Raw genomic sequence first — 12,902 nt, 5'->3', positions numbered from 1 at the left:
CAGGGCCTCATGCATGCAAGGTAAGGGCTCTACCACTGATCCACCTTCCCAGCCCCATAAAGTCTGTAATTTCTGATATAGAAAATTGAATCCATGAAAACATAAGGAAGAAGATAGATGAGGGCAAAGAAGCCTTATCAAATTTCAAAAATGTTTTGTAAGGATATAATACATTTAAATTTTGTATTGAGACTAGAAGAGTAGCTCAATGCAACGAAGAAGTGAAGAATTGACTGGGAGAATTCACATGTAGGACATGATTAACTTGACATTTCAAATCAGGAAGAAAAGAGAGATTTGTAAGCTAGGGTACTACTTGGAAAAAGGAACCATAACCCTCTCTAAGTTTCTTCATTGAAAATGCTCTACAGTGAAATAATACTTAATAATAATCAATGCAATCATCAAAAGCCTGAAAGGAAACAAAAGTAGAAAGCGAAGAGTGTTGAATGAATTTTACAGCCAACCCAGCAGATTTACTATGCAGAAGCCAAAATGAAGAAAAAATAACCCATACTGAAGACATGAGACATATACAAAACACATCAGTAAATCAATGAGAAAATCATACAATAACCAAGTACAGAATCAGGTGAGGGCACCAACAAAGAGTTCATCCACATACAGGAAAAAAAAAACTATAGGAGCAAAATGCTCAGACTTGATTAATGAAACATAAATTGAAATATCCATGGTGCATCTTTATTTACCTATCAGATCAGTGTATTGGCAAAGATTCAAAGTTTCACAGGCATGTGGAAACAGACATTCCTAGTATGGAAAGACAAATTGCAGTCTTGTTGAATAATTTGACAGCATTCATGAGCATTGTAAATTCATATTTGGACATGTACCCTACAGACTCAATCACATGCCAAATCACAGGATGATGCTTAGAAAAGAGAGTAATTGCACAGTGTTTTGCATTAGTAAAATAATGAGGTAAAAACCCTACGTATCTCTCAGTAGAGTTTGATTATTTCAGCATTGCTCAAACCTGAATAATGCATTGATTTCAGTTAAGGGGAAAAAGAAATTCTCAGAAACTTACTGTGGAATTTAATTTTTATTCTGATGTTTCTCCAATAGGTGAACATACTTAACTACAAACCTCATGGGTTTGTAGTTCTTATAAGTTTGTAAATAAAAAGAAAATACATTTATTATACACAAGTACACATAAAATTAACTATTCACTTTGTAAGTTGCATAGTATTTTCTTTTGTAAGTAAAGAGAAGTTAGATAGCTGTAGATCCAGATTTGATTGTATGTAGAAAACTGTAGCATTAGTTTATTAATGTTTACAGAAATGGGCTTTAAAATTATATTAATGAATTTAGACTGCTTGGTCATTCAAGATACTCAGATCTATGATTAATAAAAAATCTTCAAAAGACAGTTTTAATGAGCTACCACTGATAATTCGATGAAGCTCCCAGTTTATTTGAAGATAAGGTTAGCATTGTGGTTTATTGCAATGTGAATTAAATAGTATTCAATCTAATTATCCCTGGTGTGGAGAACAGAAGCATTCATGCTTGGGTATTTACTGCAGTGCTTATTACCAATGAACCAAAACATATTACCAAAGCCTAGATTGCTGGGGAGGGTATTTGAATTCTGTTTCTTGCCCATTCATACTGAAGAACTCCATTTCTCTTCACATTTTTTTCATATAACTCTGAAACCTTGGTCTGTATCGACTGCATGATCTTGATTGGCAGAGATCTAATGCACAAGCATGAATGGGGTGCTGGATGTTGTGGGCAGCCCTTGGTTAAAAGATTGCCTTCGGAATGACTCAGGACATGGCTTTCTCTTTCTTCTTCTGAGAGATCATCAATGTGATAATGCAGAACAGTCTGAGATATATTAAGGGTTTAAAGTTACAGAGAATGGGTAGGAAGAAACGGGGGCGGAGGGATGGGGGAGGAAAGAGAGGGAAAGTTGTCCGAGTTCCAAAAACACAACCACATTTGCTGGGTTGGCTGTGATGTGTGCTTGTTGAAAATATACCTGGGCTTTGGACCTGGGTTCAAATCTGGGCTCAGTCACTTACCAGCTGATTTGGGATGGTTAGAGCCAGGATGGTTTGGTGAGCACTCAGGGCCTCAGCTCAGGCCTGACTGACTCTTAATTCATCATTCCAGGTAGGCTTCCATTTCTGTCAAGCCTCTTCCGTTGGGCCAGGGACATGAGTGGAGGTGGTGTGGAAGGGCAGGTGCACGGGGTCTGGCATAGAGCTCTGGGTGGGTAAATAGATTTTGGTGGGGATCATTTAAAATCCTTACATCAGATGTTTTCATGCACTTCCCTGCCAAGAAGTGCAAAGGGTGCTTTAGTTTAACTGTGGTTATTTACAACCCAAAGAAAGTGGCTGGCGGTTCACAGGAAGCCAAGGGTTTTATTTCCCATTCCTATTTTCCATTTCTGTGATTTATGGTCCTTGGGTTTGGCAGAACTTGCCCACAAAGCTCTGAACTCAGGCCACTTAGTCCCTGCCCCTGCAGGCTTTGCAGGTGGGAGCCTTACAGGGTGGTACATACCTCGTCCTGTTCACTGGTCCTGCTGCCCAGAGACAGCTGACTCCTGCATCTCTGCTTCTCAGACAAGCCAACATCGGAGCTTGGTGGGGGCGGGGGGGGAGGAGGGAGCCACTTGAAGTTAAAATTACAACTCAATTTGTTTTGAGCTTTTACTTTTATTTAACTCCTTTTATTTTTTTGTCAGTTGTGGGGCTGGGCCTGGGCGCTGTCCCTCAGCTCTTCAGCTCAAGGCTAGTGCTCGAACACTTGAGCCACAGTGCCACTTCTGGCTTTTTCTGTGTATGTGTTGCTGAGGAATCGAACCCAGAGCCTCATGCATGCGAGGTGAGCACTCTACCACTGAGCCACCTTCCCAGCCCTTGAGCTTTTACTTTTATAGTCTGGCATTTGCCATCAGATTTTTTTTCACTTAGGCAACATATTAATCTATATGTATTGCTTAGGTCTAATAATAACCACAATTTGCCTTGATTCTTTAGCACTTGAATATCATAGCAACAGGTGGCTTACTTTGGGGTGTCTGTCGGCCTAGCCTTTGGCCAGAGGTGCCATTCTCATCTGGGAAGTAGGCAGATGACCTGGTGGGGAAAGTAGGTATCTTAGCACACACAAAGTGCTTAGAAGTGGTGATGCAGAGTAGCTGCAGTCCTGTGGATGGCAGTGACATGGCCCTTATTATACTTCCACTACCACATGTGCTGCTATCAGTCCTGCTATGCAGGCCTTAGAGTTACAAAGATAATAAGCATCTTTTGCTCAAGTAGCTTCTGGCACAAAAGAACAATAGTTTCAATCACTGTGTCATGAACCTGTGCACAGATGTGCATGGCTACCAGGCCTTGAGTGTCCTTCTAGTTTCCCTCCTGTGAGCATGAGTTCTGGCCTCTTGCTCATTTTAAAGACCTCATATTCATTTAAAAAATTATAACAAGGGCTGGGAAGGTGGCTCAGTGGTAGAGTGCTTGCCTTGCATGCATGAGACCCTGGGTTCCATTCCTCAGCACCACATATGCAGAAAAAACCGGAAGTGGCAACACTGTGGCTCAAGTGGTAGAGCCTTGAGCTGAAAAGCTGAGGGACAGCGCCCAGGCCCAGAGTTCAAGCCCCACAACCGGACCCCCCCAAAAAAATAAAAATTATAACAATGCTTAACATGAGACCTCCCCTCTCACAGTTTTCACGTGTGCAATCCAGTGCTGAGACGGCAGGCACAATGTTTCCAGCAGGTCTGGAGAAGTTACTCGGATTTTGTTACTGGAACTTTATAGATGTTGGTTAGGAATTTCCCACTTCATCCTCTTCCCTTGGCCCCTGGTGACCATTATTCCACTGTGGGCTTATGTGGGTCTGAGTGTTTTTAGATACCTTCTGTAATAATTGTCCTTCTGTGATGGCTTACTTTGCTTAGCTTCCTATCCCCACTGCTTATCCATGTCTTTCATATGGAGGACTCTTTCTCTCTTAAGGCTGGGTAACATTCCGCTGTAGATAGTTACTGCAGTTTCTCTGTTTATTTGTTTCTTGGTGGACAGTTTAGTTTATTTCCACAATCCCTAGTGCACATTTTCACTAAAAGCTTCCAGCTAGATTTCCTGATTGATTTTAAAAGATAAATAAATTCCAGGATCAGATCACCAGCTCTCCTCACTTCAGTCACCTACAGCAAGAAGCGAGACTCCTAAAATTACAGCAAGAAAAATCAAAAAGAGAAAGAGGGAGAGAGTTATAAAAATTCAAGAATAGCTTTCAGGGAAAGGGCCTGCCTTGGGACATGAGTGACATGTCACTTCCAGCCACTCCCACACTCCAGCTGTCTCGCAGACCTGCCGCAAGTGGCACCTTTATGATTTCCTGTCATGAAACAAGCCCATCCAGGTGGTTCAGCCTTAGCAGATATTAAGGAGAAAAGTGGGGACTCTGCCGGTGCTTCAGCACAGGGGGTTTTGTTACTGTGCTGGCCCCAGCCTGTTTTTTCTCTGCCCTCCGGGAGGTAATCCCTTGGCTATCAGATTACTCAAGGAAGCTGGAAGAGAACATTTGCTCCTGCACACGTTCTTTTGGAGATCATCCATAGATAAGTAAACTTGGCATTTTCTAAGACCTTCTCTTTGGTAATGAAGTCACTTGAGCTTGAAGTAGCATGAGGTACATTCTATAGAGAGAAAGAGTAATGATATGGTCTAGAGACATGAAATTTTAGAAAGCTAACAAGTGTCTGGTCTTCCTAGTCTTGAAATGGTGAGATTAATGCTGAATCCACAAATGACCCAGCTAGGTTGGGGGAAGAGCTTGGATCCAGGAGCCAGTGCCATCTATAGGAAAGATGGACATGCATGCCCTTTTATCTACACACTCTCCATATGATTTACCTGGGCACTTTCTGTTTTGATGTTTGTTCAGAATGTGCTTGAGAGCCAAAGAGAAGCGACTGTTTTTAATAAGATAAATATTTTTCTCATACAGACCGTGTTATTCAGGTAAGAATAGCTGAGAGAAGGGAATAGAAAATGGGAGAGAATGAAAAAAAAGAAACCCTTCCATAATTTCAGTATTTACAGATAATCTCTTTGGCTTCCTAGAGTACAACTTTTTCATAAGGAAACAAAATACATTTGCACAAAAATGAATCATCCTGCATGCGTTTCTTTTTGAATCTTACGAAGCTATGTATTGGAGACTTAGTTCCGTGTCAGTAAATCATCTGGCACCCGGTATTAAAGTCTGAATTGTATTTCATTGTGTGAATATAGCATAATTTATTTAGCTAACATTGCGTTATTTTCTCCTTTTTTCTCTGTTATAAATAGCACCACAGTCAACAGACTGTGAATTTGATCCAAATTGCTAAGAGTAGTTGGTCCACTAGTGCTGAACCCGTGCAGGTCCCCATTCATATGTTGGAATGAGCAGAGAGCTCTGTGACCTCTATCCTCATTCCAGACACATCAGAGAAACTGGAAGAGCACTTGAGGCCTGGTGGCTTTGCCCATCTGAGCACAGCTTCCTGACTCACTATTGGAAACTATTGTTCTTTTGCCTTTCCCACCAGATTAGAAGCTACTTGAGCTAAAGATTCTTATTATCATTAAGTGAAGTAAGCCAGGTCCTATGGTTTCCCTTATTTGCAATAATTAGTATATGTCTAGGATAATCTTAGCAGATGAACAGAATAGCTCAATAGCTATGTACATATGACCATAGAATATGATACTAAGCGAAATGAACTCCAAGACATGGATACAAGAGGTTATTCTTTGCTGTTTTGTTTTTGTTTTTTTTTTTTTAGTCGGTCGTGGGGCTTGAACTCTGGGCCTGGGCACTGACCCTGTGCTCTTCAGTTCAAGGCGAGTGCTCTACCGCTTGAGCCACAGCACCACTTCTGGTTTTCTAGTGGTTTATTGGAGATAAGAATCTCATGGACTTTCCTCTCCAGGCTGGCTTTGAACCGTGATCCTCAGATCTCAGCCTCCTGAATAGCTAGGATTACAGGTGTGAGCCACTGGCACCTGGCTTTTGCTGTTGTTTTTAATGTACTATGTTTTTAATGTACTGTTGTCATTATATTTGATTTTGGTACCCTGGTATTGTAGATACATTTATTTGAATTAGGGAAGGGAAGGGGAACAACAGAATGGTGTGAGACAAAGGAGAAGGGAGAAAGATGAGAAAAGGGGTAACAAGTTTGACAAGAAATGTACTTATTACCTTATGTAACTGTAGCCCCTGTACATCACTTTGCCAAAAATAAAAAAGATCCTTATCTTGTAACTCCAATGCTTGCCTAGGAGGAGCTCAGTACCATTATTTTGTACATTCATTTAACAAATACCTATTGAGTTGAGTACCTGTGTTCCTGATCTTCTCCCAGGTGCTAGGGATTCTGTAGTCAACAGAGCAGGTTCTCACCCTTGCTCTCCCAGAGCCTACCTGGAGCTGAGCTGTGTGACCAGCGACTCTCCTCTCACCAGCAGGGATTTCTCTGTTCCTCAAGCTCCGAGTTCTCTCTCCAGGCTCTGCTAAACTATCTGTGAACTCTACAGTACTTAGTGCCTGTATGATTTATCTAGTGCTTTTCCTATGCAATGTGAATTATTTTCTATATTTTGATTTTTACCATTCTCTCTAGCCTCCCCAGCTTGACTCAGGGCACCTTGAAGGTCAAGAATATCATGGAAATGGAGACTTTGAGTCCAAACGCTGCTTTATCTAGGTGCATGCTCTGTACACCCAACAAGGCCCAGCAATTGGTTATTTCCCCCTACCTCCAAACTTAATGCTTTCATTTCCATTTCCCAACTCTTAATGTACAAGGGCAAATAACTCCAAGATCAGTGGGAAAGGCCCAATTCTCTGCATGGATGGAGAGCATATTGAATTTTTTAGAAACTTCAGCCTGTGCGCTGGTTGAATTTGGGAGCCCCCTCCAGCCTGCTTGAGCTCCATCCCCTGAAACCAAGTACCCCCCTTCTCCCACCCTGTCCTTGTATGGGAATAAAATTCAGAGGTGTTTGCAGTAGCTCCTCTGTGATCTGCTCCGGTTCTTAACTTCTCACCTGCATTTGGCACTGACCTAGTGCCTTTAGTTAATAGAGTGGTGAAGCTGAAAATAGAACCTGGAGCTTTCAATCTGCAGTATCTGGTCTCTGTGGTTCAGGGGAGGTGGCTGTGATAAAATTGAGCCATATTTATTTCAAGGTGGAACCAAAGTGTGATATAACAAACTGCTTTAGAGTCTTAAAGATAAGGTAACTTTTTAATTGAGAAGTGGCCAAGCCAACAGCAGCCTGACTGGCGAACAGCGCCATGTAATGAGTCTCCAGTAGGAGGCCTCAATGATTGACAGGAGAAAAGCCAGGCCACAGCCTGGCCTTATTATGCTCACACGCAAAGGAGGGCAGAAGTGACAGCTTGGTGATCTATTAGAGCTGTCGGTGGGGTTAATGGTAAGCTTTCCCACTGCTAGTGCTCTATAAAGAGAGCAAAGGAAAGGGAAATGGTGCAGGGGAAAATCAATAGTATTAACAGAGTCATGGTAATAAATGCAATCATTTATTTCTGGGATGGTTTTTATCGAACTAGTTGCAAACTTGATCCTGTTCTTTGTAGTTGATAAGTTGGAAAGGATTGAGATTTTGGGGGAGAAGTCCAGCTCTCAGGTAGAAAGAACAACCATGTTGGTTGAGGAAAATGGAAGCGTTCATAGTCTTTGAGGGGGGAAAAAGAAATAAGCATATACTGACAAAGATGACCCCATGAGGGGAAACTAGAGTGCACAGTGTGATTTTTCTAGAGGACAGGAGAGCATAGGGAAAGAGGACTTCTTTGTACTAGTTCTGCCTATTCTCCACTGTGAGATCAGTAACCAATTTCTTCATCTATAAAGTAGATTCTCTCTAGCAAGGGTTCTTATGAGGCCGGAATACTGTCATACAGATCTATAAATATGTCTGCCATGTTGCCTGGTGAAAAGCAATGCTCTGTCTTGCTGATGCCAGCATCATCTTGGCACCTCATACCACATTATAGTCTCCTAGTCTGATGACCTCCAAGCCAAAGTCCCCGAAAGAGTGATGTTGTATACTTGCCCCATCCAGTCTGTTGATTAATGATCGCCACCTTGCTATGAACATGTTACGGGATAGCTTTATTCTTCAAGAGGTACAGAAAATCTTTCTGAAAGATGACTGACTCTGGAAATACTCAAGCAGATGTAGGGTCTAGATTATGAACACTGTTAAAAATGGATAGACCGAAGTCAACATTTTTCAAATGTAAAATAAGTCTCCAATAGCTCTGTTTTTAGAAGCTGGAAAATATTCTAAGGAAGAATGAATTGGTTTTTATGTGTTTCTTTTTAAACTTTTTATTATTATAGAGGTGATGCACATAGGAGTTACAGTTAAATAAGTACATTACAGTTAAATAAGTACGTAAGAAATGAGTACATTTCTTTATAGTGTCACTCCTTCCCTCCCTCTCTCCGAGTTTTCCCCTCCTGTCCCCACCCACAAGTTGTATAGTTCATTTTCAACATAATGTTTAGTGAGTACCACTGCTCCATTGGTTCACCTTTTATCCCTCCACTTCAGTGCCCCCGTTACCCTCCCCCAAAGACAGAAAAATGGACAAACAAAACAGAAAATAAATGAAAAAAAACAAAGAAAAAAATCTCATTTCCATTTCCTGGAGCCCATTTTGATAGATACTACTTTATATGATCAGAGGTACATAGGCATTGTGCCTTTGTGTTCCTCCCCTAAGAGAATCTTCCTTGGTTTCACTGTGTGTGAGTGTCTAGAGTACTATGTAATTTGTCATGTCCCAGGGTATTTTAGTCATATATTGCTTTTTAAATGACCCAGTATATATTTGATTAGTCCTACAAGTTGACAAGGACAGATGAACATATACGATCTCTGAAGGAGAGATTTTGATAGATACTATTTTCATAATTCTGTTGTAAGATATTTATACATTACAGATGTATAGAAGTGATTAGAAATCAACTCAAGCAAAAGAAAAATTCTGATCAGCTACAGATGGTGCCTGAGACATCCATGTTGTTAGCTGGGAATTCGCCCGGGCATCCACAGGTTGGTCTGAACTCCTGGTCCTAGCTCCATCCTGGATCTCTCCTTCCTAGAACTCTGCCAGTTTCTGTCTCTTCATCTACTGACAGAGAGAGTACCAGATTTCATACAGACTCATTACTCCAGAGTGAGCTGAAGTTCACACTGTTGTCCCAGGAGTTTTCTGCTACCTTGTGCTAAAGAGAGAATTGTGGCTCCTGGAAGACTTTTCCTAGACCTCTTCTGTAAAGCACAGTGGAGCCCTTTGCCTAGGCTTTAATAGCAAGGTTGGCCTTCTATCATATCACACTATACTTACACGTTTACTAAGTCATTAGATCTTTACATTAACTCCAAAATTAACAACAACAATAACACAACTCTTCATCCCAGAACTTCAGACCATTTGAGGAATGTCCAGTGGGTGGCAAGTTCCTGAGCAATAAAAGATGGTGCCCAGATGTCTAGCTCCCATACTTTTCCTTTGAGCCACAGTGACTCTCAGTCTATTCAGGACCTTATTGGGACTTGATGTTCAGTCTACCCTAACCTTATTTCTCTGTGCTATAGATCTTTTTATCAAGACTAATATTCTCCTTGGCCTCCCTTCCCTTCCGTAGTGTCTGTGGGTCTACTGCTTCCTTCTGGTGTTTGTACTCTGTCCAAGGTGCTGACACAGCTGGAGATTCTTGTCTGCTCTTTTCCCATCCATTTGGGTGCCAGGCATTCACTGCTGTAGACCCTCTAATCCCTTATCTCCCTGGGCTGGGGCTCTCTAAGCCTACACAGCAAGGTAGCATTCATTGTCTACCACAAGAGTGAAATACACGGCGAGTTTCAAGTGACCATTTCATCTTCACTTCTGCATTTAGTAGTCACATATGGGATGCCTAAGTCTCTAAGCTTCCTGTTCTTCATCTCTATAATAGAGGACAAAAGATCAGATCATGAGATGAGGTCCCTAAGGCACAAGTGCAACTCAGAGACTTAGGAGAATGTTGTGTGTGGAAAGGCAGAGATGGTGGCCACCTCCACAGACTGTACAATGACTCCAGTGGTGCGGCACACTATTTTTTTTTTGTAGTGTGTGAGTGTGTGTGTGTGAGTACTGAAAGGACTTGAACTCATGACCTCCTGATCTTTCTTTGCTTTTTCCTCTTAAAACTAGTGCTCTACCACTTGAGACAAACCTCCACTTCTGGCTTTTCTCCGGGTTAGTTGGAGGCAAGAATCTCTTAGATTTGTCTGTCTGGGCTGGCTTCCAATTGCAGTCCTCAGATTTCAGCCTTCTGATTAGCTGTGGTTACAGGTGTGAGCCATTGGTACCCAGCTAAGCTGTTTCTTGGTAGAAGATAGGCCTCTCTCCCCCTCCCCCAAAAGTCACTTCTCTTCATGACAGAATGGAACAGAAGGGAAAATGTGGTAACGGTGAAGGCTTCCTGCAAGAAAACAGACATTTAGATGGGAGAATTTGTACTATATTAGAATTTGTAAGTTTGGTTTTTATTCCTTCTTAGGGCAAATCCCTCACAAATGCCAAGGCATTACTAAAAATGAACAGTGAAGAAAAGAGGGAGGGTACAGAAATGCTGGAAACCTTGGGAAGTTCCATTTGTGTGTGTGCGCGTGTGCATGCTGGAAAGATGAATTTTTTAGAGCCAAGGTTGATGTCGTTCCTGTTTTGCATGTCTGTCATTAGTATTCTGTGTGAAAAGTTAAACACTTGAAACGGATAAAGATTACCTGCCAATGCTTTCTCCATGAATCAGATTGAAAATGCAAACGGTGACACGAGGCAGAGACATTTATTTTATTTAGTAGGAAATCGGGAGAGGAAATTGCTAGATTTCTGTGCCGTGGCTCTGGGTGCTGGTAGGTTTCTCAGGTAAATTCCTCCACCCCACCCACACCATCCCACACCATGGTGTTCACGCTCCGCACCCTGCTGTTTTCACTCCTTCCTCTTACCCTTTTCAGGCTGTGACTTGATCTCACACCATCCCTCCCTGAACTCTCCAAAAGGTCGTCATTGTTTGGAGTAGGCGCCAGCCAGCCAACTCTGACGGGATGAGTTTAGGTTTCATTCTAGTCTGGAGACCAGAGTTTGGTTTTCAGACCAAGTCCTATCACTTAATAACTGTTTTACCTTTAACAAGTTACTAAACTTGCCCAGTTGTATTTGTGTGTATGAATGTGTGTATGTACAAATGTATTTACACATATACATACATGTACATGCAAAGACAAACGGTGCTTTATATGTGTATATACATGTAATATATTACATGTGTTGCATAATGTATTACAGATATGTGTATATATGTGTGTATATATAGATGGGTTATGTAGATAACAGTACGTTTTAGCTGAAGCATTTAGGTAAGTAACTATAACCCCTCCATTGAGCACTCCCTCTAACTACCTGGAGTTAGGATCTCAAGGGCATTTCTCATAGCTGTTTGGACCCTAAAACACCTAAATGCAGAATCAGACAGGGATGGTGCACAGCCCCTGACTCTCGGCAGGCAGGTGTTGTGAATGGAGCCCTGCACCATAGGATAGAAAAATTTTGCAAGGGTGGAATTCATCCAGCTTTTGTCCGCAGTCTTTCTTCCAGCGTTCTTTGGATGTTTTCCACTTCTTCACATTGAAGGTGGGGTACAAAGAAGACTCAAGTCTTAGATTGGGTTTCCCCAGGAGGTCAAAGGGCAAGATATTGAGAACAGGACAGAGTGCAGGGAGATGTTTAGGGTCAGGATGAAGCAGATGAGCATCTGCATTATGGCTGTGGTTTGTATTGAGTTGGTATTTTTAGGATCCTAGATTGCTCAGTGTACTGCATTGGAAGGGTTCAGCTTTTCAATTTCCTGACATATTTTTCTTAGGATGACTTCATCCTTCTAATTCATCCATTCCCATATCCATCTCCTCATCCATCCATCTATCCATCCGTTTAATCATTCATCCATCCCTGCTAGGTTATACTGTATGCAAAGAGATTAATAAAACAGACTCTCTGTTTTGATTTTTTTTTGAGAAATGTGCTTTCAAAGCCAAGCAGGTAAAGTAAAAAAAGTAAATGACCCCTGTGTTAAAATGAAGTTGATGAGAGAGCCAGATACTCATTAGAATGAATGAAATTTCCCCCACAAAGGGATCTTATCCCAGCTTAAGATGGGAGCAGAATATCCCAAGTGAGATAAGTTGATTGTCATGCAGAATTAGTTCAGGAGAGGATCTTGGGGCAGAGGAAGTATGTGTAGTAGGTAAGGAAGATACCTAGTGTTTGGAACATTCAGGTTGTTACCAGTAGTTGGACGATTAAAGTAAAAATGGCAAGGACATTGGTGCCATGGGAAACTGAGACCTGGATGGTGTCTCTGCAGGTTTCACAGTGCAGCTTAAGGAAGGAAGACTTAAGGGAGCCAGGATCCTCTCATTGCTGTGAGCTGGACAAATGCTGAACACTGGCACTCTCTCTTCACACATTGGGTCTAACTCGTTGGATTCTTTTGTGGCCCATTATTCTTTTCTCCTTTAGAAAACCAGATGCAAACACCAACGCTTGGTTAAAATAAGATTTAGAACACTTTTATCACAGAAGAGACTGGTGCCATCATAAAAGTCTCTGTCCCATAGGCAACATTTTCTATTAACAGTGAAAGATTTAACAGATGTCCATTATCTGGGAATGGGATTTGTTCTGATAATGGCCAGACAATGAGTTCCAGACACAGTGTGTAATCCAGAGTCTCCTTTATTCTCCTGCAGAACACATAAATCAAG

General features: G+C 41.6%; 1 protein-coding gene across 1 annotated transcript in view; it reads left to right on the top strand.

Annotated features, from left to right (window-relative positions):
- Positions 1–12,902, top strand: part of Clstn2 (calsyntenin 2) — a gene marked incomplete at its 5' end in the record, with an annotated part of 372,930 nt that overhangs the window by 117,680 nt on the left and 242,348 nt on the right. The gene's annotated exons all lie outside the window — the stretch shown is intronic.

The sequence above is a fragment of the Dipodomys ordii genome, unplaced genomic scaffold, assembly GCF_000151885.1.
Source record: "Dipodomys ordii isolate 6190 unplaced genomic scaffold, Dord_2.0 Scaffold124, whole genome shotgun sequence".
Lineage (NCBI taxonomy): Eukaryota > Metazoa > Chordata > Mammalia > Rodentia > Heteromyidae > Dipodomys > Dipodomys ordii.
This window is presented reverse-complemented; position numbering and strand designations above follow the sequence as displayed.